General features: G+C 44.7%; 1 protein-coding gene and 1 non-coding gene across 2 annotated transcripts in view; one reads left to right on the top strand and one right to left on the bottom strand.

The window, feature by feature from the left end:
• LOC128057730 (claudin-10) overlaps positions 1 to 27450 on the bottom strand; it is a 97041-nt gene that overhangs the window by 44302 nt on the left and 25289 nt on the right. The window lies entirely within an intron of this gene.
• Positions 4160 to 4231, top strand: TRNAS-GGA (transfer RNA serine (anticodon GGA)). The gene has a single exon. It is a non-coding gene; the product is annotated as a tRNA-Ser (tRNA).

Here is a 27450-nt window from a genome sequence, read left to right as displayed (position 1 = left end):
CGAGGAAACAAAAAATGAAACCACGATTCTGCTCCAGGCGCTTTCTTAGGTTAAAATGTCTACCATTCTTTCTATCTTGCTAGTTGTTTTCATCACTGAAGAAATGCTTTGATTAAACTTTGATTTCTGGAAGGTAAATTTTTATGATAATTTCTGTAATAGTCCTCTTTTTTTTTACCCTTCTTTTAAAATACACAAAAATGGATTTTGTTACTGTGGGGTCATTTCATATAAGATATATATTTAAATATTAAAAGTTGCTTAAATCATGTATATATAACATACCATATGGGAAATCTATTTTAATATAGAATATTTTGTGCAAAAATCTATCTACTTGGGCTGAAAGCTTTTATTAATCTAGAACACAATCTGGTGTTACTTCTGATTTTATTTACATGATTGTGTCTATTATCAGGCATGTGCATACACACATGAATGCATGTTCATCTATGCACATGTGCACACACATACACATTATTCTTCAAACTATATTTTGAGGGAAAGCAGAGGTATAATTACAACACCTTTTTCTCTGCTCTTTAGATTTTCATCTGCTTATACTATCTGATTTTCATCGATGACTTTGTAAATGGTTCATGTATGATTCTCATTTACCTCCCATCTTAATCTGTAAGTTCTACCCCTCGCTGTCCTCTTTACCTAGACTCTCAGAGTATTTCACAGCACAGTACCTTAATTCACATGTAATGATATTATCTTCCACTGGCCCCTTTATAGTCTTAAAACTCATCCAAGTGCCTCTGACAAAGGATTGCCCCCTGTGGCAGTATCGTATGCTGGAAAGGGTTACCAACTAAGAGCTAGGAGAATGGTAGACTGAGACAGAAGCCTGTTTTTGCCACTTATGACTGTATGGCCTTGGGTAGATTTCTTCACCTCTCTCGTCTCAATTTCCACATCTGTAAAATGGAGCCATTTCCCATGCCTGCCTCCATGACTATTAAGAAGATCTGGTGTGATAAATTGCTGCTGCGGCTGCTGCTGCTGCTGCTAAGTCACTTCAGTTGTGTCCGACTCTGTGCGACCCCAAAGATGGCAGCCCACCAAGCTCCCCCGTCCCTGGGATTCGCCAGGCAAGAACACTGGAGTGGGTTGCCATTTCCTTCTCCAGTGCATGCAAGTGAAAAGTGAAAGTGAAGTCGCTCAGTCGTGTTCGACTCTGCAGCCTACCAGGCTCCTCTGTCCATGGGATTTTCCAGGCAAGAGTACTGGAGCTAACTGCAGTGAAACCTGCCATATCAATTCTCCCCCCATTACAAAATGAAGAGACCTTAAACATTCCTGCTCCTGCTTAAAGCTTGCAGCGTAGGTGTGATGGCTGTGGCAGCCATCCAGTGACCATAGGTGAGAGGAAGGCCCAGAGAGTCACAAAGACCTGGCTTCTGCCTTTTCAAGCTTCCGGGCCAGTCCTGGGCCACCAACCTTCAGATTTCTTGTGTATGGAGAGAAAAAAGAAATGCCAGAGGTTGCAGATGCCGTTTGCTGTGATTTCTGTTCTGTGCAAGAAGACTCAGTCTCCGCCTGAGACACTGAGCTTGGATGAGCTTGTGTTGGGTCCGGGCCACCGTGCTAAGCACCTGGCAGACGTGCCCTGTGACCCCCAGGAGACTGAGGGGTAGCGAGATTAAGCAATGCACCCAGTGTCACGTGGATCTGCCGGTGGCTGTCACGTACTCGTGGCGGCCTCAACAATGGATTCAATTATTTAATTATTGTCAGAAATATGATATCAGATCACACCCTAAAACGAAAACATTTTTTTTCTGACCAACATCTCCCGACAGTTCTATAACTCTGGTCACTTTTTCCTGATTGTGTTACGTGGGGTCCATTTTGCGGCTACTCTGTCTCACATCTGTGTCATCAGGAAGTTGCTTTCCCGAAAATCAGACGTTCTGTGGGTGGCATTTTCTCTTCTTGGTTGCCATTGGTAAGTCTAGGCTTTGTAAATGTTCCCATGGAAATGACTAGGGTTATGATCTATGACAGAACTCTGGGGACTAGGTCATCCATTTTGGGGGGTGGTGTTAGAGTGGAATTTGAGCAAACTCTGGGAGATGGTGAGGGACAGGGAAGCCTGGCATGCCGCAGTCCCTGAGGTCGCAAGGAGGTGACTGGATGACAACAAAGTGTGGACCTGAAAATGTTTGAGTGGTCTTGCCCTTAAAGGATTCTTTGTAAGGATGTGATAATGGTAAAGTAATGGTTTTACAACATTTTTTGAGTGCTAACTGTGTTCTTGGCATGATTCAAGTCACTTTACAACTACATCACTTACTCATTCTGTCCTCATAGCAACTCTGTGGCAGGTGATACAATAATCTCCATTTTTCAGGTGAGAAAACTGAAGCTAATAAGTGTGATGGAAAAGGAATTTGAACTCTGGAAGGCTGACTCTAGAAACACAGTTGTTCTCAATATCTGAAGGAGATTGGTTTCAGGACCCGTGCAGATACAAAATCCAAGGACGCTCAAGCCCCATATAAAAAGGTGTAGTGTTTGCATATAACCTATGTACATCCTCCAGTATACTTTATAGGATCTCTAGATTACTTATAATACTTAATACAGTGTAAATACCATGTAAATAGTTGTAAATACGACTATGAACATACTATGTAAATGGTTTCTGGCATGCAGCAAATTCAAGTTTTGCTTTTTAGAACTCTCTGGAATTGTTAATATTCTTGATCTGAGATTGGTATAATCCACAGGTGCAGATCCATGGATATGGAGGGTCAGCTCTCTGTTCTGTCTAGTAAGAGAGTATTCATTGATTATCAAAGCTTACACTCTATCTCTTAATTGGTAATATGGTATTCAGTTCAGTTCAGTTCAGTTCAGTCGCTCAGTCGTGTCCAACTCTTTGCAACCCCATGAACCACAGTATGCCAGGACTCCCTGTCCATCACCAACTCCCGGAGTCCATCCAAACCCATGTCCATTGAGTCGGTAATCCTATCCAACCATCTCATCCTCTGTTGTCCCCTTCTCCTCCTGCCGTCAATCTTTCCCAGCATCAGGGTCTTTTCCAATGAGTCAGCTCTTCGCATCAGGTGGCCAAAGTATTGGAGTTTCAGCTTCAGCATCAGTCCTTCCAATGAATATTCAGGACTGATTTCCTTTGGGATGGACTGGTTGGATCTCCTTCAACACCACGGTTCAAAAACATCAATTCTTTGGCACTCAGCTTTCTTTATAGTACAATTCTCACATCCATACATGACTACTGGAAAAACCATAGCATTGGCTAGATAGACCTTTGTCAGCAAAGTAATGTCTCTGCTTTTTAATATGATATCTAGGTTGGTCATAACTTTTCTTCCAAGGAGTAAACATCTTTTAATTTCATGGTGGCAGTCACCATCTGCAGTGATTTTGGAGCCCAGAAAAATAAAGTCAGCCACTGTTTCCACTGTTTCCCCATCTATTTCCCTCGAAGTGATGGGACCAGATGCCATGATCTTCATTTACTGAATGTTGAGCTTTAAGCCAACTTTTTCACTCTCCTCTTTCACTTTCATCAAGAGGCTCTTTAGTTCTTCTTCACTTTCTGCTATAAGGGTGGTGTCATCTGCATCTCTGAGGTTATTGATATTTCTGCTGGCAATCTTGATTCCACCTTGTGCTTCCTCCAGCCCAGCGTTTCTCATGATGTACTCTGCATATAAGTTAAGTAAGCAGGGTGACAATATACAGCGTTGAGATACTCCTTTCCCAATTTGGAACCAGTCTGTTGTTCCATGTCCAGCTCTAACTTTTGCTTCCTGACCTGCGTATAGGTTTCTCAAGAGGCAGGTCAGGTGGTCTGATATTCCCATCTCTTTCAGAATTTTCCACAGTTTATTGTGATCCACACAGTCAAAGGCTTTGGCATAGTCAATAAAGCAGAAAGAGATGTTTTTCTGGAAATCTCTTGCTTTTTTGATGATCCATTGGATGTTGGCAATTTAATATAGCTACACTTAAATCCCATTAGAAAACTCTCGCTTCATATTGTAATTGTGGTGTCAAGATAGAATATTCGTTGGCAGTGTTGTGAAGAATGTTAAGTGTATTTATATTCTTGGGTCACATCAGCATTATCATTTGGGTCCACGCTGCTTTGGTTCCATTTAGAACTGACTTTAGGGCTTCCCTGGTGGCTCAGAGGTTAGAGCGTCCGCCTGGAATGCGGGAGAACCGGGTTCGATCCCTGGGTTGGGAAGATCCCCTGGAGAAGGAAACGGCAACCCACTCCAGTACTCTTGCCTGGAGAATCCCATGGAGAGAGGAGCCTGGTGGGCTACAGTCCATGGGGTCGCAAAGAGTCGGACACGACTGAGCGACATCACTTTCACTTTCACTTTAGTGTGCTTTGTGTGCATGTTGTCACTTCAGTCCTGTCTGACTCTGTGCAACCCTATGGACTGTAGCCCACCAGGCTCCTCTCTCCATGGGATTCTCCAGACAAGAGTACTGGAGTGGGTTGCCATGCCCTTCTCCAGAGAATCTTCCCCATCCAGGGATTGAATGCACATCTCCTGCGGCTCCTGCCTTGCAGGCAAATTCTTTACTGCTGAGCCACCAGGGAAACCCTTTGCTAAGCTTTGGCATTTAGCAATTAGGTTGTGCTGAGGGTATGAGAAAGTTTTACAGATCTTGTGTGTTTCCTATAATGACTTTGTTGGAAATGTTTTCTGCTCCACCATATAATATCATTAGATAATAAACAGTCCAGCACAAACTGGCTAAAGCAAAATTGGAAATTACTGGCTCATGGAATTGAAAAGTCTAAATGTGCTTCAAGGATGGTTAGATCCATGCACAGAAGATGTCAGCAGGATTTACTTTCTCTCATTTCGTCTTGACCCCATTCTCAGATAAGCTCTGCTCTTGAGATCTCTCAATAGCTTCAGCGGCAGCTCCAGGACTCACGCTTTCTCATGTTCAAGTTCAGAATCTCTTTCCAGAAGTCCACGTGGTCTGACTGGGTCCAGATTAGTTCTGATTAGGTCATACGCTTATCTCCGAGCCAATCCCTGTAGCCAAATGCAGTGCACGCAATAGTCTTGTCTGAGTAACTATTGAACCTCTGGTCAAGGGGGAGGTTGGAGTCGAATCCAGAAGATGCACGTAGGTCATGGGTGAATAGAAGATGGCACTCCGAGAGGAAAATTATGTTTAGTTTTCAGAGTAAGAGTGGATGGGCGCCAGGCAGCAAAACCATCACACTCCACTATGGTCCTCTTAACATATTTGTGGGAGAAACTCTGGTGGGATTTTTTTTTATGGACTCTATGATTATCGTGCCTGATTATGTTCACCGCATGGTAAGAAGGAGACTTGAGATTCTATTTGCTGACCATCTCCAATAACTGTCAAAGACCCATGGCATGCAGGCTGTAAGCTTTATTTCATATTCCTAATATTTAGGAACATTCTTACATTTCTTGCCTCATTTATTCATGCTTTCTTTTATATTATATATTTTATAAGCTGCTTTGACATTCTTTTGGAAAGAGGAAGCATGTAAAGACTTTAAAATGTGATTTTGAATATTGGGTATGTTCAAACTGTCTAAATGTCTGAGCTAAGGTTCCTAATATCTTCCCAGGGAAGAATTAGCACAATTATGAATATTATACCTATTTATAACTTTATGAGAAAAAAATAGAGTGTATTTTAGTCTCTGCCTAGATCAGTTATTCTCCACTTGTCTCGTTGATAATTTTCTATAATTTTCAATCTTTTAAGATTCAATTTAACTATTAACTTTTCCCCCATGATTCCATCTTCTTCCATCACCAGATCCTCAAGGTCAGTATGTGTTCATGGCTTCATGGTCCTATTATTTGTTTGTTTGTCTCTGGAAAGAGATCTCAGAGAGCAAGGGCTGCCACATTCCTGTCTGTACCTCCAGCTCCTAGCATAGTACAGGAGTAAATACTCAGTAAAAGTTCACTGGGCTTTCCTGGTGGTTCATTGGTTGAGAATTCTCCTGCCAATGCAGGGGACATGGGTTCGACCCCTGGGCTGGGAAGATCCCACAAGCCACTGGGCAACTAAGCCCATGCACCACAACTACTAAGCCTGCATGCTACAATTACTGAAGCCCCAGAGCCCGTGCTGCCCAACAAGAGAAGCCACTGCTGTGAAAAGGCCACACCCCACAGCAAAGAGGAGCTCCCTCTCGTTGCAACTAGAGAAAGCCAACTCGCATCCGCGGAGGCCCAGCACAAAGATAAGCAGATAAAGTTCATGAAAAAAAGGGAAGAAAGGTGGAAAAGCAGGAAGGGGGGGAGGGAGGGAGGAAGGGAGAAAATGATCTTTTAACCCAGAGAATGGTTTCATCACAAATGACTTCATGGATAAATATTGCCTGTGGTTAGTAGATGTAGTTAGCCATATATCTGGCAGAAAGAAATCTCCCCCAACCCCACCAAAAGTTCTGATTAATTTCTTAATTTATATAGTAAAGGATTTATAACATATGGATGAAGCCCGCAGGAGACAGTCTTCCCCTTGGCGGCCTATGCACACCCAGACACCCAAAGTTACTTTCTCAGTGTGTTTTGTTGCCACTCCCAAAGGGGTTCTTGAGAATGGCAGAGGGATGGGATCTCTGTATAGTGCTTGTTTGCCTAATAATAGAGGCTTTATGGGTTTTTGGAAATTGGTTTTCTTTGGGAATCACTTAAGTTTCCCATCTACTGGTAAATATTTTTGGTAAAAGCATTATTCTCTTTTATTTCAAAAGAAGTTAAAAAAAAAGAACTTGAGAGCATTAACAAAATAATGGGCTCCCCAAACACAATCATTCATTTGAAGGTGTGTCTACAGTAAACACAAGCCTGAAGGCTGCTGTGCCTTCTCTGCGAATCCTTTCTGCCTCAAGCTATGATGGTCAAAGATCTCAGAGAGTTTCACTTGCATTCTCTCTTGTTCATTTACTCAGTAACTCTTTGCAACCCCATGGACTGCAGCACGCCAGGTTTCCCCATCCTTCACCATCTCCCAGAGTTTGCTCAAACTCATGTCCATTCAGTCGGTGATGCCATCCAGCCATCTCATCCTCTGTCGTCCCCTTCTCCTGCCTTGAATCCGTCCCAGCATCAGGGTCTTTTCCAATGAGCTGGCTCTTCGCATCAAATTGGAACTTCAGCTTCAGCATCAGTTCTTCCAATGAATAGTCAGGATTATTTTCTTTTGGAGGGACTGGTTGGATCTCCGGGCACTTGCATGTTGTTTCTTATATTTTTAAGATGCTGTTAATCTATCTGAAGATTTAGAATGTAATGATACTGTACGGATATCATGATAATGGGCCAACTGATACAAGTGAGAAATACTCTATTACTGTGTTCCCACTGTTTGATCAACATATATTTATAGCAACTATTTATTTCGCTATTTTAACACATTATCTTGAAGCTATAAAATGGAGCTTCATTTTATTTTTTAATTAATTTTTATTGGAGTATAGTTGCTTTATAATGTGTTAGTTTCTACTGCACAGCAAATGAATCAGACACACATACACATACATCGCTTCCCTTTTGGATTTCCTTCCCATTCAGTCCTAAGTAGAGTTCCCTGTACCGTACAGTATGTTCTCAATAATGATCTATTTTAGATATAGTATCAATACTGTATATGTGTCAACCCCAATCTCCCAACTCCTCCCACCCCCCTCCCTTTCTCCCATGGTATCCATCAAATCTTCATTTACAAAAAAAAAAAAAAACCAAACCAACTTTAAAAAACAAGCCAGCTTGGGATACCTGCTTATTTTCCCCAGCCAATAGGTATTAGGAATGCACTTATCTGACAGATCAGCTCCTATTATTCCTGCAAGGAAGGGCTTTATATAAACACCACTTCAAGATCTCCCTGTTCAAGATAGCCTGTTCACCCCTCCTTACCCAATACAAACAAACAACAAAAACAACAACCTCCAGGCCCTCCTTTATGTATTTTTCTTCCAGGAAGTTGAATATTTGAAAAATGTGTCAAATAGCAATATTGCACACGTTGTCTGCATTGTGGCCAACAAGGACCACAGTAGCTGGTTATTGGAACAAGGGACACAGCATCATTTTCATAAGAAAGTTTCTTGAATGTGGGGGTTTTAGAGAACCTAGTTTTAGTGCTTCTTTTCAAAGGGGAAAAAAGTACTGAATGTCTCTCAGAATATATGGTCTAGGAAGGAGGGTCTATCTCAGCCCTAGCCCAATTCTTATCAATTATGTTTTCAATAAATATTTATTAGTTAATGTCAAGTGCTCATGTCACACACAAAGGTTTTTTTCCCAAGCCTTTTACTTTCCTTAGCTTTCTTAAGTCAAAAAAAATTATTTTCTTATTTCAGAGCAAATTTTTTTTATTTTACTGCTTTTCAAATTCAGAAGTCCAAGAAGGAGCTAGGACGTCAGGCAGGGCGGGTGTGGAAGAAGGAAGGGCTGAAAGTGCAACAGGAGTTAGAGGGTGTTGTATGGAAGGAATGAGTTTGTGGTTTGAATTTTTCAGGTGGGATGATTTTCAGTCTTTGTGTTAACCAGGAAACAAGCCACTCTTCAGTGTAGACCATGTCTGCCTTTTGTTGTTGTAAAATGTAAATCTCAGATTTCCCTGGTGGCTCAGACGGTAAAGCGTCTGCCTACAATGCGGGAGACCTGGGTTCAACCCCTGGGTCGGGAAGATCTTCTGGAGAAGGAAATGGCAGCCCACTCCAGTACTCTTGCCTGGAAAATCCCATGGATGGAGGGGCCTGGTAGGCTACAGTCCATGGGGTCGCCAAGAGTCAGACATGACTGAGCGACTCCACTTTCACACTATGAGTCCATACCCAGCACAGTGCCTGGCAGATAGCGGGTACTCACATATCTATTGAGTGATAAATAATGTAGGAGCTCTTGATTTTGAACTCTAAGGACCAGTACAATGATAGGAAATTTCCTCATTCCAGGTAATAAAACACTGAATGTGCATCAGGTATTGATAAAACACTTTAGGCACTTTCTCTGTGCAGAGAGCTCAAGCTTCTGTGTTCTGGTTCAGCCCGTTCTCCTAAGTAAGCCTGTAGGCACTTGGAGCTCAGACACAGAAGCACCTCTGCCCAGCTCACTGCAAAGTACAGGTGGTAAAAGTGGCAAAGAGAAGATGACCCCTGGTATCTAGGGGTGGATGGGCCTCTGGGAAATTCCCAGGACATCATCCTCTGTGGCAGAAACTAAGCTACTGTCCTTGGATGAAATCACCTACCTCAAAGAGAGTTAAGACCTCCACCATTGCTGCATTTGCCCATCTCTCCCTTTAAGTCATGTTGGACAAGCATGTTGCTCCCATTTCCATAAAAATAAAGAAAGAAGGAATGGGGGGAAGGAGGGGAAGAGGGGAGAGAGAGAGGGAGGAAGGAAGGGAGGAAGAATGAATCTTTACAGTAAATGCTTTTCCTAAATCTACTGTGGGCTGCCCTGGTGGTGCTAGTGGTAAGGAATCCACCTGTCAGTGCAGGAGATGCAAGAGATGTGAGTTCGATTCCTGGGTCGGGAAGATCTGGTGAAGACAGAAATGGAAGCCCACTTTGGTATTCTTGACTGGGAGATCCCACAGACAGAGGAGCCTGGGGGGCTGCAGTCCATGGGGTCACAAAGAGTCGTATGCAGCTGAGCATGCACACACTGTTGGCCTCTGAAACACCAAGAGACTCCTCACCTCTTTCTCTCCTCCCTGTCTACTGCAGAAAACTCTGGCAGGAAGGAATGCTTTTCTCTGAAAAAGTTTCCTTCACATCACCCACATTTCTCAATATTTGTTTCTATTAATAGACATAGGTTTGAAAGGCCTCCTTGTTTCAGGCAATTTTTTCCTCTTACCTTTTTGTTCTCTGCCATTCTATCATCTGTTTTGCTTTTTTTTTTAATCTAAAGAAAACCTCACAATGGCTTGGACAAATGACACTAATCTGTGTTTATAATATCTCACTTCACTTAATGCTGCTCGGGGTTCTTACGGCTGTCTGACTTTCGGATGTGTGAAGGGACTGGACCCGGTTCTTGTAAAACTGGTTGTCAAATCCTACATTTTGTAGCAGTTCCAAGAATTACTGAGTTTGAACAAATGTTCCCTGCAGTGTAAAATGTTTTAATGTCTATAAAATTTTTATGCTTGATAGATATATCATATTCACTTTTACACTAGAGTTTAAAGACTATATATTTTTAAAATTTGTTTAATTTTGGCCATGCTGTGTCTTCTTTGCTGTGTGTGAGGGCTTTCTCTAGCTGCGGTGGGAAGACTTCTCACTGTGGTGGCTTCTCTTGTTGTGGAGCGTGGGCTTTAGGGCACACGGGCTCAGTAGCTATGGTGCATGGGCTTAGCTGCCCCACTGGATGTCGAATCTTCCCGGCCCAGGAATTGAACCCGTGTCCCTTGCTTTAGCAGGCAGATTCTTAACCACTGGACCACTGGGAAAGTCCATACTACACATTTTTTAGCTGACATAATCTTTCCAACACCCTGAAAGTTTTCTAATTATCCCCCTTTTGTCAGCTGCAGGCCTGAGGCCTGAATACCTTGCCCCAGGTAGCTAGGCAGTCAGTGACAGAGGGAAACCTCCAATGAACCAGTGTATCTGATCCCTTTGATTTCCCTGCAAAGTAATTTATGAATTTATCAACGTCAAATGACTCTAATGTGCAAAGACATTTTACGTGATTATGTAAAATTATGTGATTACGTATACATTTCCTTCTATATAAAAGATTTATACATATGGCTTAATGTTAAGCCAGGAACATAATTTTTTAAATGCAGGGCCTAGGAAAGATTAGGATAAGGCAAACCAGAGACAGGCTTACAAATAAGCAGTCAATCAAATGTTCAAGAGTCAATCATGTGTAGAGATAAGATCCTTACCCTTAAGAAGTTTATGATCAATCTAAGAAAACAGAATAAATATTCTCTAAGTGATACTAGCACAAAGAGCTGATGTCTTTGTGCAAAATACAAGGATCTGCAAAATAAGGAATGAATTCATAAACATTCAAGTATGCAGAGAGGGGTCAGGAAAATCACAGAAGTTTCCTGAAAAGGGTACAGTGAACATGCACATTGATGAGGAAAGGGACGAATAGCCAAAGAAAAATGCAAAGTTAGAAAATTTTAAATTTCAGGGACTTCCCTGGTGGTACAGGAATTAAGATTCCAAGTTTCCACTACAGGGAGTGGGGGTTCAATTCCTCCCTGTAGAGCTGAGATCACAGGGGTAGGCAAAAACAAAATTCAAATGTCATCCCCTGAGAACATCTTCACTTGCAAGACAGACTATCCATTTAATTCCAGCTTCTCCCCCAAGGGGAAGGGAAGGGACACTACCACATTCCACGTGACTCTTCATATCAGAAGTGGTGTGCTGGATCACTTGCAAAGGCTTAGGAAAGCTTGGCCATAGTCAACATTATAGGAATTTTGAGAGGCCATTCACAATATATCACTGGAAGTTTGCAATCTGCTGAGGTGCGAGTATTTACACCACGGAGACTGCCAATCATTACAAATCAGTCCTCCATGCCTACTCCATCCCCAAATTGTTAAACACACACCAGCACACCTGGAAGATCAGCATTTTACAATCAGGGAGCTCTAAGGGTAGTTGTGTGTGAAGAGGAGAAAGGGGAACCAGGGGATGGGGCCGGAGAAATAAGCAAGGAGTCAGAGGTGGACAAAAACAGGGTGGAGGAAACCACCTGGAGAAGACTGAGTGAGCGAGCTGGGCAGAGATGTGTCCAGAGGCGAGGGGAAGCACCTGCATTATCCCTTTAGGTGACAGTAGAGTTGTGGAGAGCTTTGCATTATGTGAGTGATGAATTAAGTTTTTTTTTTTTTTAAATCTGGTTATATTCTGCCCCACTCCTAGTATTTTTATGAAGCTAGAAGTGTTGAGGCTTTGGTGTATGGTCTGACCACCTGTCTCTCTGCTCCTTGGAGCAGACCTAGAAGAATTTTTCAAGGATTTTGGCCCTGCCTGCAGGCGCTCCTGCTGTTCACCTTGGCATCAAGGATGTGATATAGGATTTGAAGGAAGGTGGAGACGCTGGAGAGAGTGCCGTCGGGGCTGCCTAGTGCGTGTCCTCTCCTGTGACAAGGCAATGTGCGCCCCCTGTGGGTCAACTGATAGAAAGCAATGCTTCTTTGCCTCAAAGAGCTCACTTTAGTAAAGTGCTCTTTAAAAAAAAAAAAAAAATTCGGATGGTCTCTCTTTATATATTTTAAAAACATTTATTTATTTATTTGGCTGAGCCGGGTCTTGGTTGTGGCACACAGGATCTTTGATACTCGTTGCAGCATGTGAGCCTTGAGTTGTGACTTATGGGATTTAGTTCCATGACCAGGGATCGAGCCCCTGCCCCCTGCACTGGGACCACTGAACCATCAGGGAAGTCCCATAGCAAGGTCTTCTTACTTCCGGTTAAAACAGTAAAGACATCAGCTTGTCCTGCTAAAGAGACTGAGCTAGGCTTGGCCCACTGACCCTGTCCTCACAAGAGGACTGGGCCCACCTTCCCCTTTATTGAGCACAGAAGGACCACCGTGGGCGAGGAGAGAGGGGTTGAGGCTACCGACACTGAGAAGGCAGAGCTTCCCCCTGAGACGGAGGAGAGAGGCAGCGGATGGATTTAAAAGCTGAGATCTCAGACACAGGATGGACACTGAGAGAGGGCTCGAGAGAGATCAGGTGGCAGGGAGAAGTGCCCATGGGCACCCTTCCCTCTGGAGGTCCACGGTTCAAGCATGAAGTCCACCGTTTGTCCTTCCTACACTGAGTGGGCTCTTCTTTTGAGATCTGTCAACTCTTCTGAAGAAAACTCATTGTAATTCACTGCGTGTTTGGAAAGAGACCATAGATGTGGAAGGAGGGACTTGGGGGAAGGACAGAGATTATCCTTTCATTTTGCAGGACACACACACACACACACACACACACACACACACACCCATCAGCAGCTGCAGAGACCCCAGGCTGGCTCAGCAGAGAAGGCCCGTTGAGAGACCAGGCAGTGAGGCTGAGTTCCTTATACCTACCTTACCAACGATTAACTGGTTCCGTTTTTAAGAAGGGGTCTTGCCACAAGACAGGGCCTTCTTAAGAAGAGCTTCCCCAGTGGCTCAGTGGTAAAGAATCTGCCTGCCAACCTTGGGTCGGGAAGATCCCCTGGAGGAGAAAATGGCAACCGGCTCTATGATTCTTACCTGGAGAATCCCATGGAGAAAGGACGCAACTTGGGAACTGAGCGCTTGCTGCAAACGAAGTTACCATTGTGTCTTTATTTCATTCAAGCCCTAGTACAGGTCAACCTTCCTTTGCAAACACTGCTTTGCCCACTTCCTCATCAGTGGATTTAAGAGTTGTGGCAGTAATCCAATAAACTGATGAGAGCTTTCAAATGGTACTTATTTCTCCTACTGCCAACAATCATCTTGGCTTTGCTTATGGAGCCAAAAATATCTTTCATACAAGCCACAAGGAGACTGTTGGCCTGGGTTAGAACCAAAATCAACTTCCAAAGACCATAGTATTTATACTAATAAGAGCTAATAAGTGACTCGGTCAACAACCTCGCTGCGCTCAATCCGAGATGTCTCTTGCATACCACTGTGCATCTGAGCAAGGAATGAACCGTGTGGCTACACCAATGCCTGCCTTTTCAGCTCTGAGGTTCTGCTAAATTTCCAGAGAAATAGAATCAGAAGATCTGACTTTACATTTCAGTGCCTTGAACTTGGTGAGAATTTTCAAAAAAACGTTATAATATTCAACGGTAATTTATGCAGATAAGTAAACGGATGCTTTTAAAGAACGTTTAAAGGTTGCACTATCTTTTGGTAAACGTGATTAGTGTTTCTTGCAGAGGATTTGTGGGAGAATTAACATATAGGCAAATAGAATGTTTTTCCTTTCCTGTGCATAAGAATGCCTGTGTGTGGCCTTCCATATCTTAACAAAATAAACTTCACTCTGTTCCCCTCTCTGATTACACTCCAGCAGGTGAGGCCCTGGTTAACTGATTTCCCCTGAGGGTGGGCCTTGTTAAGAAGAACAGAGCTCGCTGGCATATTTTAAAATGGTTCCTTTCCCCATCTCCCTGCTGGAAACATGAGACGATTTTTCTTCAATACGTGCTGTGGGAAGTTAGTCGACCTGTTGGAGGTAAATCTCAAAATATTGTGGGGCTGAGAAATCCCTGATGGTCCAGTTGTTAAGGCTCCACACTCTCACTACCGTGGGCAGAGGTTCAATCCCTGGTCAGGGAACAAAGATTCCACAAGCTGTCCCATGCAGCCAATATATTATACATATATACGTTGTTCAGTTGTTAAGTCATATCCGACTCTGTGACTCCATGGACTGCAGCACACCAGCCTTCCCTGTCTTTCACCATCTCCTGGAGTTTGCTCAAATTCATGTCCATTGAGTCAGTGATGTCATCCAACCATCTCATCCTCTGTTGCCCCTTTATCCTCTGCCCTCAATTTTCACGTATATGAATATATGAAATATGTATTTCATATATATTGTATATATATATATAGTGAGGCCCTATTATGACAGGGTTCCCTGAAGTTTTTTTAAATTCTATTGAAAAGTAACTAACAATGTTGTGTTAATTTCTGCTCTATAGCAAAATGACTCTGTTATACACATATATACATTCTTTTCCATTATGATTTATCACAGGATATTGACTATAGTTCCTGTGCTCTACAGTAGGACCTTATTCTTTATCCATCCTATGTATCTGCTCGTCCCATACTCCAAATCTTTCCATCCCCCTCCCCCTCTCTACTTTGGCAAGCTCAAGTTTATTTTCTTTGTCTGTGAGTCTGTTTCTGTCTCATACATGTGTTCATTTGTGTCATATTTTAGATTCCACATATAAGTGATATCATATGATATTTGTCTTTCTCTTTCTGACTTCACTCAGTATGATAATCTCCAGGTCCACAGTGGCACCCCACTCCAGTACTCTTGCCTGGAAAATCCCATGGATGGAGGAGCCTGGTAGGCTGCAGTCCATAGGGTCACTAAGAGTCGGGTGTGACTGAGCGACTTCACTTTCACTTTTCACTTTCATGCATTGGAGAAGGAAATGGCAACCCACTCCAGTATTCTTGCCTGGAGAATCCCAGGGACGGGGGCGTCTCTGGGGTCGCAGAGAGTCGGACATGACTGAAGTGACTCAGCAGCAGCAACGTTCCACGGCATGTATGTACCTCATCTTCTTTATCCGTTCATCTGTCAATGGACATTTAGATTGTTTCCATGTCTTGGCTATTGTGAATAATGCTATGAACATACCCCTGGAGTATTTAACTCTCAGATTTGTCTGTCCGGAGCCTCCAGTAATTGTCAGCAACAGTTCAGATTCTCCTCCCAGAGCACAGATCCCACTCCGTTTCTCCTTAAAGAATATCTATTGAGAGTCTGGAATTGGACCTTATGGGTCCCATGAGAATTCAATTAACTAATAATAAGGAGGGGCATGGGATGCTATGATGCTAGGAGATGAGAGCTGCAGGGCGCGTTCCAAAGAAGTACTTGCCTCAGACCTTGACTTTGACCTTTTAGATCATTTCTCAGGAAGAGCCTGACTCCATAACTCTTCGAGTGCTCTAAAGAGCTCTAACAAAGAATCTCTGCTTTTGTTTGATTACATCTAGAAGCTAATAGCTCATAACATTTTTTCTTGGTTGGCTTTTAAAAATCAGCTTTATTCTGTTTCTCTCTTTGTGTGGGTTTCGAATATGTTCAAGTGTATTATCATCTCAATTTAAGTTTGACATTATTTTGAGACATCCCTTTTCATTCTCCAGTTTTGTTTGGACTTCCTTTGTCTAGAATTCATTCAGTGGCCTGCTTTCTTTTGAGAGAGCGATGTTTAGCAACTACTCTTGCGCTGCAAAAATGCTGAACAAGTTTTAAACACTTGGGTTTCCCGGCTGGCACAGATCTCTTGTCTTGTTACATAAAGGAACCCCCTTACCTCTTTGAAATTTCAGGGACATATTTGTGTTGAAGTTTCTCTGTTCTAGGATTATTGGGGAAGGTAAATAAGAATGATAGTTGCTATGCAGTTCAAAGACGATGCAAACAGCAATTTTATTTACAGCGAGCAGGACTGTGTCTGCAGAGAGCAGAGGGTGAGGGGCAGGCTTACCGCCCTCATTGTGTGGCTGGTCTGCCCTTTGCAGAATCACAGCTCGCTTCCTGCCAGGGCTGTGGTGGTTGGCACAGAGCTCTGGCGCCGAGACCAGCGGCCCCTTTTCCCTTAAATCGAGCCACACCACTTCAGATTCCTGGCACACGTTTTCAAGGTCTCCTCTTGCTGTTTGTCTCAGGGCTACTTTGCCCTAGGAGTCTGCCGTCTAAAACAGAGGACTGACATAAAAAAAGAGCAAAGTGTCGTCATCTGCAGCTGTGTGGAGGGACTTGGAGGGCATTACGCTAAGTGCAATAACTCAGATGGAGAAAGACAAATACTGTATGATATCATTTGTATGCGTAATACAAGAAATGCAGCTAACCAGTCAATGCAACAGACAGGAAGCAGACTCACAGAGAACAAACTAGTAGTTACCAGCGAGGAGGGGTGGAGGAGGCGCAAGAGGGGGGTTGAGGACTGAGAGGCACAGACTCTGTAAGGATACACTGTACAACACAGGGGATATAGCCAACATTTTATAGTAAGTGTAAATGGAGTATAACCTCTAAGAACTGTGAATCACTGCATTGTATACCCGCAACTCATATCATATTGTACACCGACTACATGTACTTCAATAAAAATAAGCAAATAAAAAAGAGGCTTGGCCCTGCCCCAGTGGTAAAAAGCAATATTCAACCTAAACAGAAATTACATGTTGCCATCAAATGAGTTAGTAATTATTAATATGCTCAGTAACAGTTCATACGATAAACTGGTTAATTATACAGTTCATTGTCAATGCGTGGTATTGACCCGTTTAATCCTCACAGCCACCCTATGAGATGGGAACCATTGTCAACCCTGTTTTTTCAGATAAGGAGACTAGAGCAAGGTGAGATGGAGAAATCTGTAGGAAGTCCCACAGTCAGGGGACTTCCTTGACGGTCCAGGAGCCTCCTCGTTCCCAATGCATGGGGCACAGTTTTGATTCCTGGTCAGAGAACTAGGATCTCATATGTCCCATGGCCAAATAAGACAAAACGAAACAAAAACAACCCACAGTCAGGAGGCAGCGGGACAGCTGGGATGGAATTGGAGTGTCTGTTTCCATCTCAGGTGGTCTGCCTTCAGAGCCTACCCGGGAGTGTGTGTCCCGAGGTTTACTCCATGCAACATACTACAGATGAGAAGAATAAAAGCAGGCGTTATTATGGACTGAATATGTCCTTGCAAATCCAGATGTTGAAGCCCAAGCCCTCAGTGTGATGGAGCTTGGAGAGGGGCCTTTGGGAGGGAATTAGGCTTAGGTGAGGTTGGCTTCCTCTCCCGCTGCCAAGGGGAGGACACAGCAGAAGCTCACGCTGCCAGCACCTTGAATCTGAACTTCCCAACCTCCTGAATTGTGGGAAATAAATGTCTCTTGTTTAAACCTTTTTTTTTTTTTTTTTAAAAAATAGCAGCTTCAGCTGACTTAATACAGAGGGGTGTGTGTGCTTAGTTACTCAGTCGTGTCCGACTCCTTGCATCCCCATTGGCTGTTGCCTGCCAGACTCCTCTGTCCATGAGCTTCTCCAGGCAAGAATACTGGAGTGGATAGCCATTCCCTTCTCTAGAAGACCTTCCTGACCCAGAGATCGAACTGCGATTCGTCTGCTTTGCAAGTGGATTCTTTACTGTCTGAGCCACCAGGGAAGCCTTCAATACAGGGGAGGGCTCTCTTCAATCGGAGCGATTTGGAAAAGGCTCAGTTCACTCCCTCCCTATCTCAAAGGACTCACAATGTCTATCAGGAGATCAAAGGCTGTGAAAAATCCTGCAGTTTAAGGAAAGGTATTTAAATTTGTTTAATTTGTTTAATTCTCAAGATTTTTGACTATGGAACACCCTGACACCCGTGAATCTTTCACGGAACACACTTGAAAGGGGCCGCAGGTGAGACTGTGTGTCTGTTTCCAGGTGGGGGTCAGAAGCTTGTGCAGGGGGAGGCTTGGCAGGTGAGCCCAAGAGGAGCAAAGCAATGAGGCAGAGCAGAGGGCTCTTTCCAGAAAGATGTTGAGACGTGCTGCAGGGAGAAGATCCCGGATGCTCCAGAACTTGGGAAAGATGAACCATAAAGAAGAGGGTCTTGGAGTAAATCTGGTGAAAACTAACTGTCAAGGGGGTAGTATAGGGCCTGCCCTGCACAAAGGACTCGATTTTCAAAACAGAAAGGATATTCCAGTATCGTGTTAATATTCCTATATCTTGAATATAGGAGGAGAGGATAAGAAATCTCTTAGAATTACTGTGACCGTCTGCTGGAAAGTGTCATGTTAATACATGCTGCCCCTTAGAAACATAATCCAGGCTGATTTCCTAAAGCTGTCTTCACTTCTCTCTAGGAAATTACAAGATGTGAGATCAAATGGAAGACCCAGCTGAGCAAGAGAACAAGATCTTGCTGGGACATAGCAGGACCCGATAAATCTCTGCTGAATATATTTCAAGGACAGCCAAGGGGAGGGTTAATTGCACAATTTGGGTTTTGTGCAAATAAAATATCTGCACTAAATATTTTATTAAATATTGGCATATATTTCATAAATAGAAAACACTTGCATGAAAATGAAGCATTTATTATTGAGTAGTTAGATATTTTAAATAGTTCATGCTTATTGCAGTGTAGGGATGGAGGGAAGGAAGGGAGATCTTTGGGAGAAAGATGGCAAATGGCACAGAAAACCATCACATTGCTGTGTGATTTCATAGAGACATTTCAGTCTGCTGTTAGCTGAGGGGGCTTGACAAGATGGCCTTAAAGACTCCATCCAAATCTCACATCCTAACTACTTGTTCTTCTCAATAGGATGGAACAAGTTTGGAAAAGAAATTGTTTTATTCAGAGGTAGGAACACTTAATATAGTTCAGACAGTACATTAGTAATGGGTATTTAACAGAGATCAACTGTGCAAATAGATTCAGTGATATTTTCTTAAGCAGAAGAATATGAAGATTTAAGGGCCTCCATTATTGAACACTTAGAATGTTGACACAGTAAAGGTAAGCCTCAATATAGAGAAAGGGCTCCCTACGTTCTCTCTTTTGGTTTTTTTAAAATTGAAATTTGTTTAACAGCAATAACTTTTTTCTTGGAATTGGAAAATTTTGAGGTTTATCTCATGTTGCACAGAGCAATCAGGCTGTTTTCAATTTTTGTAATCTTATATTCACCTGTAATTACAAATTGCATATAACTTTTCTCTTGTGTAAATGCTTAGACCAAGTTAGTAAATGTCATGATTTTAGTGCCATCTACTGGTGAAATGTAGTATGATGCCATCTACTGGGTGTTCTTTGGAAGGAATGATGCTAAAGCTGAAACTCCAGTACTTTGGCCACCTCATGCGAAGAGTTGACTCATTGGAAAAGACTCTGATGCTGGGAGGGACTGGGGGCAGAAGGAGAAGGGGATGACAGAGGATGAGATGGCTGGATGGCATCATGGACTCGATGGACGTGAATCTGAGTGAACTCTGGGAGTTGGTGATGGACAGGGAGGCCTGGCGTGCTGCGATTCATGGGGTCACAAAGAGTCGGACACGACTGAGAGACTGAACTGAACTGAACTGATTGAGTGCAAGACACTGAGCTACTGAGGGGACGGGGAAAGGGGAAAAGGACAGATTAGTGATTATATGTTTAAGAACGGGGGTGAATCTGCTAATGAGACAGAGATTCAAACATGGAAAGGTATTTGATATTAAAGAATTACTGCTAATTATTTTTAGGTGTGATGTTGATGTCATGGTTATGTTAAAGCATCCTTATCTTTTAGAGATTTGGGGCCAAGTCTGGCCCACTATTGTTATGGTCTGTGAGCTAAGAACAGTTTTTACATTTTTAAGAGGTTGAAAGCATCCAAAGAAGAATATTTAGTGTCACTGGAAAATTATATGAAATTCAAGGTTCAGTGTCCAGAAGAAAGGTTTCATTGGAGCACAGCCCTTCTCATTCATTCACATTTCCCCAAGGCTAAGTTTGTGTTACAGCAACAGAGCTGAGGAGTTGCAGAGATCAAGGGGCCCACAAAGCCTGGAAATGTACTTCCTGGTCCTTTACGGAAACACCCTGCCCACCCTGCCCTAGACTCTGCTGTTCTAAACGTGGCCTGTGGACCAGCAGCGTCAACGTAGCCTGGGAGGCTGTTAGGAAGACAGACTCTTGGTCTCTGCTCCAGAGCTACTGACTCAGAATCTTCAGATCCCAGGTGGGTCCTGCTTACATTACAGTTTGAGAAGTGCTGGTGTACCTGAGAGTGTGTTAGCTTGATTTATAACTTATGAATATTTAAGCAAATACTATGGACTTCATTTATACTCTTGACCTGAGGTCACAGATATGAGTGGCAGGTCTGTTAAATGCTTCTCAAAGTGTGCTCAGAGGACCCCCTGTATCAGAATTGCATTTTTTTGGTATAAATTCAAATTTCCAGGCCCCACTTGAGTGGCCCCCTGGATCAGATCTTTGGGGCTGGAGCCTAGGACTCTGCATTCTGACTCCTCTCCTGGTGACTCTGATCCACAGCAGAGCTACCGGAGCACCTGTAATTGGGGGGCGGGGGTTGGCATGGAGAGGAGGTGACCTGAGGGTCAGGAAGCATCAGGGAGGAGAGAGGGAGGTCACAGGTCAGAGAAAGTTGCTGACCATGAGGTCAAACCCTTCCTGCTTCTCTCCTGATTCTCCTCACAACCTGGCCTGACCTCACCCCTGGGAGCTGGCTGCAGGGAGAAGCTGCTAGAATGGGGCAAGGGTGTCCTCCTGCAGACTGTGGGGCTCTCAGGGGCTGCCCTGCAGAAGGAAGGACCCGAGTCAGGGGCAGTAGGAGCAAAGTGGCTGCGGGCGCCTGGAGGGACCTCACGGACCCACCCGGGGAGTCAGGCTGAAGCTGCTGAGCAGGTCTTTGGGCAGGGAGACCTCCGGGTCCTGCTGGTACACGGGAGGAGCTGGGACAGACTGTGCGGTTCCACCGGGACTCAGAGTCATCTGTCGGGAGTCAAATGACCTTGAGCAATTTCGTTAAGCGCTGTAGGCTTTTTTCCTTGTCTGTTGAGATGGGAATCCTAACACCCTCTAAGCTTTTGTTACAATTAAATGTGATAGTTAAGTAAAAACACAATCTTGGAATACAGAGCCGAATAAGGGGCAGCTGCTGCTTATTGTGAAGCTTGTCACCTTACACCTCTGCACGTCCTGATGCTTGATATCATAGGCACTTGTCACTGGCTGATAAGACCAATTTCCTCAAACCCCAGGCCCAGGAAGGCTCCAGTCACAGGCATGTGCCAGACCTGCGCTTGGCCAGTGACCTAGAGCTCCCTGAGCTTCTCTGCGCAGGAGCAACTCCTGAAGCGACTGCCGAGCTGCTCATCCTGTACAGTTACCAGGATTTTGCTTCCAGCAAGCCACACCTTGGGACTCGGGCTCAGGTTTGTGATGAACTAAGGCGGGGCTTAGTTCACATTTTTATTCTTGGTTTTCTGTTGCCTTCCTTCTACAAGTATATTAGAGAACCATTGGAGACAGAAAACTATGAAGTGTTGCTTTTTTAGAAATGACTATGAAAGCTTTAATCACTGCTATACCCTTAAGAGCCTAAGCTCTATGCTTTTTGAAATTTTAGGGAGAGTGAGCCTATGATTTCAAGATACCTTAAATAGCAAAATTTGAACCACGTCTTCCAAGTGCCATTCTTCGTACATCTATTTAGAATCAAGCTTAAAAATCACCACCAGCAAATCATTTTTGTAGCCTATATGGCAACTGAACATTCTTCTATTTAATTTTTCAGCATTGCTTTATTATAAGACATAGGTTACAAAAAATAATAAGCTATTTGTATTGTAAGCTGAAAAGAATGAGAATCGTAGAGTAGATGTGCAGCAATCTCTTCTGAGGATGGCGAGAAAAATAGACATTTCAACTGCACCTCTAGATTCGCAATCAGGTTGATGGAAACAAAGAACCCCAGGTCATTCACCTCAAAGCCTAAACAAAGAAACAACCGCCTAACCAGAGGTGTAGAATTGGTATAGAATTTAAAGGCTCAAGAGACAGTTTTCTATGACAGTTAACCTGGGGTAGCCTCTAATGCACATTAATGAAGTCTCCTTTATGCACAGTTGGGAAGGTCCCCTGGAGGAGGAAATGGCAACCCACTCCAGTATTTTTGCCTAGAGAATCCCATGGATAGAGGAGCCTGGTGGGCTACAGTGCATGGGGTCACAAAAAGTCGGACACGACTGAGTGACTAATACTAATCCTAAAGCAGATGGTGACTGCAGCCATGAAATTAAAAGATGCTTACTCCTTGGAAGAAAAGTTATGAGCAACCTAGGTAGCATATTCAAAAGCAGAGACATTACTTTGCCGACTAAGGTCTGTCTAGTCAAGGCTATGGTTTTTCCAGTGGTCATGTATGGATGTGAGAGTTGGACTGTGAAGAAGGCTGAGCACCGAAGAATTGATGCTTTTGGACTGTGGTGTTGGAGAAGACTCTTGAGAGTCCCTTGGACTTCAAGGAGATCCAACCAGTCCATTCTGAAGGAGATCAGCCCTGGGATTTCTTTGGAAGGAATGATGCTAAAGCTGAAACTCCAATACTTTGGCCACCTCATGCGAAGAGTTGACTCACTGGAAAAGACTTTGATGCTGGGAGGGATTGGGGGCAGGAGGAGAAGGGGACGACAGAGGATGAGATGGCTGGATGGCATCACGGACTCGATGGACGTGAATCTGAGTGAACTCTGGGAGTTGGTGATGGACAGGGAGGCCTGGCGTGCTGCGATTCATGGGGTCGCAAAGAGTGGGACAGGACTGAGCGACTGAACTGAGCTGAACTGAAGGCGGGGCTTGTATGAAACCTCCAGGGACAACGGTGTCATACTGAAAACCACCACCAGGGGGCAGCAGAATCTAGGCCAGGTGAGGAGGGCGGAAAGCCAGGGAAGGCCTCACAGCAGGCAAGGGGGTGGGCGTCTTTAAGTTTGCCTCACCCTCATCATTCACCCCACCCTCCACATGCAGAAACGCACGCTCCTGCTCCTGCAGAATCACCTGACCTGTTTACTCTTTCCTCGTACAGGTACGGTCCTTTATATCTTAAATATGGCAAAGGTCAGGGGTTTGCAAACTTGGCTGCAAATTTGAATCACAAGGGGAGCTCTGTAAAATCCCGGGGCTGGAGCCTCATCTCAGTTAAATCAGAATCTCGGGGGAGGGGAGGCAGGAGTCAACATTTTTTATTAATAAAACCCCACAGGTGATTCCACCCTGCAGCCAAGTGAGGACCACGGTTGGAAGCAATAGGTCTCATTTCTTCCCAAATGGCAGCTGCTTTCATCGCTAGAGGCCTCTTCCAAGACGCCTTCCTAACTTGTCACATTTCTTCTCTCCCATCTGTCCATTCATTTGTCTGTAGTCGGGGCCAGTGCTTTCCATATTTGAATGTGCCTGTGGATCACTGGAGCTTCCCAGGTGGCCCAGGGGTAAAGAGTCTGCCTGTCAATGCAGGTGATGCCAGGTTTGATCCCTGGGATGGGAAGATTCCCTGGAGGAGGAAATGACAACCCACTCCAGTATTCTTGCCTGGAGAATCCCATGGACAGAGGAGCCTGGAGGTCTGCAGTCCATAGGGTCACACAGAGTTGGACACGACTGAAGCAACTCAGCATGCACGCACATTATGGGTTAAATTGTGTCTCCCACCCCCCAAATTCATACATAGAATTCCTCATCCTCAGTCCTTCGGAATGGGACTGGGAGTTGTTGCAGGTGTAATTAAGATGAGGTCACTAGGGCAGCCCTAATCCAGCTTGTCTGACTTCTGTCCTTATGAAAAGGGGGCATTTGGACATAGCGGGAACACCAGGTGAAGAGAAGGGCAGAGATGGTGGTGCCTTGTCTCCAAGCCAAGGAGCCCCAGAGATTGTCACCATATTAGCAGAAACTAGAAGAGAAGCAGGTCATCACAGCCCTCAGAGGGAGTGCCCCCACCCCCGCCCCGCCCAGACCTTGATTTCAGATTTTTGGACTCCCGAACGGTGAGAGATTGAATTTCTGCTGCTTAAGCCACCCAGTCCGTGGAGCTTGTCATGGCAGCGCCAGGAAACTGCAGCTCCCAGAAGAGAGGACCTCGCTGAGGTCCAGATGCTCTTCTTTCTCACCTCTTGCTTCTCCCATCAGGGGGCTTCCACGGCCACTCGGATGCCCCCTGGCCCCATATGTAGCGGGTGCGGGAGGCAGGGGGCAAGGAGGCCCTTAAACCCTGGACCTGAGCTGCTGCTGCTGCCCCGTCTAAGCTGTGGGACACAGCCAGTGACTCCCACACTCCTGCTCAAACCATGAGATGCTGGTGTGTGTGTGTCCTTAACTGCTTAGCAGACTCAGTTCACCCCAGACAAGCCCAAAGCCAGGGAACCTGTGAGGTTTAACACTCCTCACCAAGGCGCTGATACGTGCTAAAGTGTCCCTGGGAGCCACCAGCCTCATCCTTTTATCTCCTGCTTGAGCTCAGGATCATGGTCTCATCTGTTACACTCATCAGCCTCCAGACCGCCCCGGCCCCACCCCAGCCCCAGAACCATCCTCCGAAAAGGCAGATCCCATCAGTTGACCCCCCTCAGGACCGTTTATCAGTCTCTCTGATGCCTCCTCCATCCCTGGTCACTTTCTATGAACTATCTCCCCCTTCCCCCACCAGTTCCACTGAGACACAGACCACTGTCCATGGGCCTCCTGCCCTTTCCATGCACGTGGCTCCTTCTTCCTGGTCTTGCATCTACTCCCCTCCCTGCATGCGGGAAGCCCGGGCTGAGCTGCTCTCAGCTCCCCAGGACTATGGGGGGGTGGGGGGTGGGGGGTGGGGGGGTGGGGTGGGGGGTGGGGGGGTGGGGTGGGGGGTGGGGGGTGGGGGGGTGGGGTGGGGGTGGGGGGCATTCCTCTTCAGTGAGCTCATCACAGCCTCTTCTAACCCCCAGTAGAGCCTTGTTTTACTGCCTTATGTTACCCTTACTTCCTTTGTATTTGTTTCCTCCCCTAGTGGGCGAGCCCCTGGGGGGCAGGGATTTGTGTCCTCTGAAGCTGAATAGCTGGCTCCAAGCAGGGCTTGGGCAGTTTTTGTGGAAGGAGTACATCAATGATTCTCTGAGTGTGGTCCCTGGACCGCCAGCAGCAGCGTTACCTGGGAACTTGCCACAAATACAGATATCCTGCCCTTCCCCAGACCTGCTGAGTCAGACTCCAGGAGTGGGGCTCAGGTTTCACAAACCCTCCAGGTGATTCTAATGCATACTCAGGTTGGAGATCAGCTGAATCTGAAAAATGAGAACTTCAGGAAATAGGATGTGAAGGGAAATTGCTCTTAGTATTTAGCCTCGACTCAGCCGTCACAGGGTGGTGCCTGGTTGACAGAACTCTTCCCTGGTCCCTGTTACTTGGGGTCATGGGGTATTACAGCTGCCTGGGATGCCCATGACCCATCTCTTCCTCAGCCCTTGTTGTATCATCGTGTTGTGATGCATCCCTTCCCCAGGGTGTTGTTAATATACATAAAGATCTCAGGTGTGTCCTGAGCAGAAACCCGATTTCCAGGGAGCCCTGGATTCTAAACACCATGGTCAGTAGAGTCAGCCTCCACTGTGAGGCTGGTCATGGTGCCCGGCTTCTCATCCACACTCTGAAGTTAAAAATACTTTATCAAAAACAAAAGCCCCACCCCCCTAAAAAAAAACCCACCCACCACAACAAAACTCAGAGATGCAGAGAACAAATTGGTAGTTGAAGATATGGTGGGTGGTATGAAATGATGGTGACTGCAGCCATGAAATTAAAAGACGCTTACTCCTTGGAAGAAAAGTTATGACCAACCTAGATACCATATTCAAAAGCAGAGACATTACTTTGCCGACTAAGGTCCATTTAGTCAAGGCTATGGTTTTTCCAGTGGTCATGTATGGATGTGAGAGTTGGACTGTGAAGAAGGCTGAGCGCCGAAGAATTGATGCTTTTGAACTGTGGTGCTGGAGAAGACTCTTGAGAGTCCCTTGGACTGCAAGGAGATCCAACCAGTCCATTCTGAAGGAGATCAGCCCTGGGATTTCTTTGGAAGGAATGATGCTAAAACTGAAACTCCAGTACTTTGGCCACCTCATGGGAAGAGTTGAGTCATTGGAAAAGACTCTGATGCTGGGAGGGATTGGGGGCAGGAGGAGAAGGGGACAACAGAGGATGAGATGGCTGGATGGCATCACGGACTCGATGGATGTGAGTGTGAGTGAACTCTGGGAGTTGGTGGTGGACAGGGAGGCCTGGCGTGCTGCGATTCACGGTGTCACAAAGAGTCGGACACGACTGAGCGACTGAATTGAACTGATGAAATGATTGAAGGTAGTAAAAATATAGAAACTTCTAATTATAAAATAAGTCATGGGGATGTAACATAGAGCATGGTGACAATAGTCAGTAACACTGTATTGTGTATTTGAAAGTTGCTAAGAGTAGATCTTAAAAGTGGTGATGGATGTTAGCTAGACTTACTGTGGAAATCACTTTGCAATATATTCAAGTATCAAATCATGTTGTACACCTGAAACTAATATGTTTTATGTCAATTATACCTCAATTGAAAAGCACTGTCAAATAAGTTAGAATGTTATTGCCTTAAAGTTTTGATTTTGACTGTAGAGAAGTGTCTCTTCTAAAGTTTAGTCTAAAGTTGTTAATGGGGTGGGTTGTTTTGTTTTGTGTTTTTATTCCTTAATTTTTGTCTCTGGGCTCTTGGATGTATTTGTTGTGGTTAATATTTGGTGTTTTAAAAAGACAGAACATAATTTTATGAGTTTATGGGGGGTTGTGTGTTATTACTGCTTTTCTCCAGGCCCAATATCATGCCTGCCCCTAAAAGGTGCTGAGCAAATGTTGGACTTTAACTACCCAGTGAAAAACCCTGACAGGTGTGTAAGAAGCTGCGGAAGGACTCCTTTAGGACTGAAGACGGTGTGCATAGAAGGGATTGGGAAGATTCCCTGGAGGAGGGCATGGCAACCCACTCCAGTACTCTTGCCTGGAGAATCCCATGGACAGAGGAGCCTGGCGGGCTACAGTCCATGGGGTCGCCGAGTCAGATACGACTGAAGTGGCTTAGCACACAGGCATGCGGCCCATCAGAGGGTGAGGGGACAGGCCTCCACCACCTGAGTCCTG

Source organism: Budorcas taxicolor, chromosome 12 (assembly GCF_023091745.1).
Source record: "Budorcas taxicolor isolate Tak-1 chromosome 12, Takin1.1, whole genome shotgun sequence".
Lineage (NCBI taxonomy): Eukaryota > Metazoa > Chordata > Mammalia > Artiodactyla > Bovidae > Budorcas > Budorcas taxicolor.
Note: the sequence above shows the minus strand (reverse complement) of the source record. Positions and strands in the feature narration are given on the sequence as shown.